We start from the raw sequence: 6,109 nt of genomic DNA, 5'->3' as shown, positions 1-6,109 counted from the left end.
AACGGAACAAATTTCGAACAGGACTTAAAATTGCGTTCAATTTCCGGTGTTTTGTGACGCTCGACTAAGCAAAATGACGAAACGCTCAAACAACGCCAACTAAAGTCTAAAACGGCACACACGCCTACACGCACACATTGATATTTGCATACAGACTTAACAGACATATAGCGATTGGCAGCCACAAGGGAACAGACAACAGTTGCGGTGGCGGGTGGCAGCAAAATCGCAAAAACAACATTGAATCCGCAAGCTACACAAAGCTCTTCTTTATTTTATTTATACTTTAGTGCTATTGTGGTCGGCGCAACAGCAAAAATACAGCTTGTGCGCTTGGGCAATTGGAAAACTAGCTGTCTAAACGACCGACTAACCAGCCAACTTAACACGAGAATTGCATGAAACACTGGTCGATTTGCTTTCGAAAGCAAATTGGCGGTGCGATTGCGGCGCATTGTGGTGGTACTACGCCCACACACACAGATCGTTACACACAAGTCTGTATATAGATATATGCGGAATACTGTGCAAAATGTATCGGTCATGTCGCCAATGCAAAAACAAGTAAAATGCAACTATTATTGCTGCGTTGCATGACAAACCCATTCTGTTTTTCTATGCCACTTTGTTGCCCCAAAGGTTTTTCGTGGGCAAGGGTGGTTGGTTGTCTGTTCAGGCTTTCACTCATTCGATGCTGATTTGATTGCGGCGAAAGGTTTGTACTTTTTCTTTGCATTATAAATATATATGCATACAGAATTGAGTGAATGAATGAGTGGGTGTGCTCACAAAGTAATGTTGACTTTATTCGGAGCTCAGCCGTAGTGAGGCGAATTTGAATTTCAGATTTTTCGCATGAATCGCCTTTCTTGTAATCCGATGAAAAGGGTATTAGCAAATAATAAAGCGGTAGAGATGAGCTTCTGTCTGCTAGTTTGTATGCAGTGTGCTTAAAACGGATTTAAAAGCATGTCAATTGACGAAATAGATGCAAAGTACTTTATGAATGTATATATTATGTGCAAGAATCAAGCACGGATTTGCTGCATATCAACTATTTCATGAAATTTGCTTAGCACATTTACATTTTGAACGCACTCTCTCTTTCCCTCTCTCTCTCTCTTTCATATACAATATATACTAGTGCATCACTAAAATGAGCATCAGTGCTGCTCAACATGGCTGTGTTGAATGTGTCTGTGTCTCCACAGACAGCAAGTAGATATAGATGACAAGAAGCACTGAATATATTCCACAATATAAACATATTCAGTGCATTGCATATTATTCAGTTAAATGTCACTTTGCTTTATCCAAAATAAACTTTTCACAATATTTCTTTAAGAAAAATATTTTGTGGACACAATTTCATATAACCCATTAAAGGTAATTGAAAAGTAATAAGTAAATTATACTTTTATCTCTCATAAAAGATTTTCAAAATAAGTAAAAATCGCTAACTTCTGCTGCACAGACGCTTTAGTAATATCCTCTGCAGGTGCATTTGCCAAAACTAGTAAAAATTTGTTCATAAATTTAAAATTCTAAATTTGTTATTCAATACAGTGGAGCCAACGTTTTTTGCAATATCCGAAATAATAATTAAAGTCAATTTCCGGAATAGCCTTCAATGACCATAGGGATTCTCGTTTAATGGCCTCAACTGACCCAAAACCATTTCCCGAAGCCGTCACAGTGCAAAAACCCATAATTCAAGCCTTTTTTACGAATAGCTTCGCGCAAATGACGCATAACACTCATGTAGTATCAGTGTTGACAGTTTGGCTGATCAGAAGGCGTTTGGAGTGGAACACTTCTCGATAATCGAAGAAAACTTTCAAGATAACCTTGTTTATGGATCTGCTTCGACTTGGTTTTTTGGCTTCGGCTCACCTTTGCAATGATATTCGTCCCATTGGTCGTTTGTTTCCGGTCGGCAAGCATAGATCCAAGACTCATCGTCAGTTTTAATACACTTAATGACATCCTGGTAATCGGAAAGAATTGCTTCGTAGACGTTAACGCTACGCCGTTTTTGAAAAAATCGCGTGATTTTGAAGCCAATCGTACTTAAACTTTTCTTTGACCCAAATGATATTCCTAATGGCTTTCTCTGATACTTTCGATTTTCCGAAGATGTCAATCAGAGCTCTGACTGTTAATCGTCTATCGCCAGCAGCAGTTTATTTATTTTATTGAGTTGTCGATTATTAGTTGACGTTGATGGCTATACTTAGTTCATCGTCAACGTGTTCTTGACCCTCTTTGAATATTTTATACCAATCAAAAACTCTGCTCGCGACAAACAATCATCGACGGTCTTTTCCAACATTCTGAATGTTTCGGCGCCAGAAATTTCATTCCACACACAAAATTTAGTGGAACTTTTTTGTTGAAAAACTTCTCTTGCCGTGAAAATCGCCAAATATACTTTATGTACTTCAGAAAGACAAGTGAAATCTAAACACCAGTCATTATTTTCATGTAACATTTGGCATTGATGTCAACGCCGATCATACCAACTTAGAAAAGAAATATTGGCTAATTTGAAAGATCGCTTGGCTTGAGGCGTTTGAGTTGTCTTGGTGGTACATGTCTAGAAGTTAAAATTACTACTTCTTCGTTAAAATGCTGTCGCAATCTTTCACAATTTTAAATAAGTATTTATTCATTAAGCGAGTTTGCCAAGGCGCTTTGACAATTAGTCTTAGTACTTTGTTTTGAAATTGTTGGATGACTTTCTTATTACTTGCGTTGGTACATCCCCAGCATTGTGCACCATAGCTTCATATCGGTCGGAGTATTTTATATTATCAGTATACAAATCAAGAACCTTTCAGTGTATCCAGATAAAATTGCTTCTTGGAGTTCCTAATATAAAGATATTCGAACTTCCAGTTGAATTGCATCACATATATTGCACAAGCTAGTTTAATATCAGTTTAGCTAATACCTATTTGCCAGTACTCTGCCTAATCTGATCCTTTTGCTATTTGCAAGAGTATAAAAAATTCGAACTTATACTTTCTTTACGTCATATATATAATTTATAGAATATTTGAGTATAACAAACTTCGTGGCATACTCAATATATCCTGTTCAGTGTATACTATAAATATAAGAACTAGGCCATAATGTGGTAGTTGCTTGAAAACGAAAAGTAGTAGTGCTTTCTTTCACTTTTACACGTACACAAATTCGCTTTCAAGTTATTCAATTTTCAAAAGCAGCAAATTAGTAAAAGCAATTATGTAAAATATTATTACTAAATTTCGAATAATTAATTATTTTCGCTGTTTGAATGTGCATGTGTTTCGAATGCAGGGCAAAAAGGATATCAATTTGTTGAAACTGCGCCTGCAAGCGGTACGTGCCTCGTTAGACACGTGTTCTCAATAATGCCACAACAACCGCCATTCAATCATCAAAAACATTTCTGTATGCAAATGTCCTTGCAAATGTATTTGTCAATATTTGTGATACATGCTGCCATATACGCAAATATTATTGGGGGCAAACGCGACCAACGGCGCAATATCGCATGCAACATCTGCGGATACGGTTGATTTCGCACAAAATTTGTCTAATTTCATATGCAGGAAGCGCAGCGACAGCAGCGCCGCTACACATATCAAGCTGCAATGTCAGGTCTACTGCCACTAGCAAGGAGTAAGTAACAAGTAAACAACAACAATAACAACAACAACAAAGACCCCACAATAATTTTCAATCAAAGAGCCCTCATGTTGGCCTGTTAGCATTGATGCCATAAATGGCGCCTAAAATAGCACTAAAAAGAAGCAGGAGCCAACAGCTGCGACACAACAACAACGGCCCATATACATTTATGCTACAACGTGTTTGTGTTTTGCTGTGTCTGTGAATATTGACGCATGCAATAGTGTTATAGTTTTGTTGTTGTTGTTGTGTTTGGAATTGGTTTCTGATATATTGCCTTTGCGCTTTGCTATGTGTCACCGTTGGCATCACTGGCATTACCGGCATCGCTGTTATTGATGTTGTTAAAACGCCTCCCACACACTGTCACGCAGCCGTGCGGTGTTTGCGTACGCTCATGTAATTGTATGTATGTGCGTGTTCACACGTTTGTCGTGTTTAAGGTGCACGCCCACACGCATAATTCAATCGTTCGCTGGCATGTTCGATATGGCAGGGCAGCAAAAAGTGTGACAATCAAAGAGTCATAAGAAAGAAACTTCATCACCCAGCCAACTGCTGCGACAACAAACAAACAAACAAGCACACAAACAACAAACAGTGCACCGTGAGGCGAAAACCATTTCATCAGCAAACAGCAAACCGCGCGCCGTGAGGCAAAGTGAGCATGTTCCCAGCAAACTAAGGCCTGAGACTACATATCGGTCCTTAGCGCCTTGCAGCGTATGCTGTCCCCACAACACACTCAGCTTATCCATGCATAGCTGGGGCAACCCCTTCATGTCTCTGCCTTACATATGTACATTAGGGTGTTTGTTCTTCAGCGAGTTGATTTTTTGTTTTGCTGATTCCTTTTGCCGTTGCCGTTTGTGCCCTAAAAACGTAATCTTCAAGATTTAAACTCTTTATTTTCTATTTAAAGCCTGCCTAAATAATTTTTCTTTCCTCGTGCACATAACATGGGACTTTTATATATTTTTTATGAAACATGTAAAGCTGCAATTTCAAAAAATCTATTTTCTAATTAAAATTTTGCGCTCTACAAACAGTTTTTAGTTAAATTTTTTGTTTAAAAATATTCTTTTTAAGTAATACGCTGTCAAAATTATACAAAAAATGTACTCAGCATTCATACAAGTGTGTTATACATCAGTGTTGCTCATACGCCACGGTGTACTGTGTGAATGCTCAAGCTGAATAACTTTAACTGCGTATAACTCTTAAGGTAATGGTTTTATGACAAAAATAACTATTAAAATATTTTTTGTAGAACGTACATTTTGTACCATAATATACTAATTTGAAAGTTGTCGGTTCTAAATAAAATATTGGGTAGTCGAAAAAGTCTTTTCGTATTTTGTCATTAACTGTCGTTGCAGACATATCTGAGTACTTAGGAGCGGTTTAGTTGAAAATAAAGCGCTTGTTCACGTAGAAAAATAAAATTTTGGATTAAAAACTGAAACTAGCTGACAAGTGCGTAACAAAAAATAAATAAAAAAAATAAAAATTCAAGTATTAAACACCCTAATGTGTAGTACATACAAAGATAAAATGTGAGATAAATATGCGCGCATTTCCGGCACGCACACCTCAGTCCCATTGTTATTATATCACATATGAAATATTGTAAAATATTTACAATTTTTTGCGCAACAACTGCAAACACGCGTGTAACCCCATTGAGTATTGTTCCACTATACAAGCGTTACAAATTTTTGCACATATAACATCCAAATGAATCCATAAATAAACACGTGAAAGAATAGCGGACTTCCTGGTGTGGAATGTTGGGTGTAAAACTAACAAGTGATAGTAAAATCTTATTTAATTCACGTTTCAATAGAAAATGAAAAAATTTAATATTTTTTAGTTGTTCAAGGGCATTACGTTACCTTTGTAGTTAATACAATTTTTGCCTGGCATGACAGAAATGCGACGAAGCTCAACTTTCTTTTGGTTTTGAATATAATATTATCAACTTAAATTTCTTTTTTAGCACGAAATTGCATTTGCGGTATTTCCTTCACACTTTTGTATAAAAATATTGTAATTTGTTGGAAAAAAAAACTAAAGATAGCAACTATAAAAAAGCTGACATGATTGAAGCATAGTATAATAGTTGTATGATTGTGGTTTGGATTATTTTCAATAGCCTGAATTTTATTTATAGAGTATAAAAACTGATAAAAATATTTAAGTTTTAATACTCTATAAACTTGTTGCCACAAAGTGTAATAGTTTTGTTTAACTTATGGTTGTGCGTATCACCTAAATCTAGCCAATATATATATATATATATATATATATATAAATAATTAGGATGATGAGAGGAGCTGAAATCCAGATCACTGACTGTCTGTATGTCCGAAAATGTATAAAAACCATAACTAAGTACTGAATTAAGATATAGGCCAAGGAAGTAGCAAAT

The sequence above is a fragment of the Bactrocera dorsalis genome, chromosome 2 (assembly GCF_023373825.1).
Source record: "Bactrocera dorsalis isolate Fly_Bdor chromosome 2, ASM2337382v1, whole genome shotgun sequence".
NCBI lineage: Eukaryota > Metazoa > Arthropoda > Insecta > Diptera > Tephritidae > Bactrocera > Bactrocera dorsalis.
The sequence above is the reverse complement of the archived record's forward strand: the minus strand, read 5'-3'. Positions refer to the sequence as shown.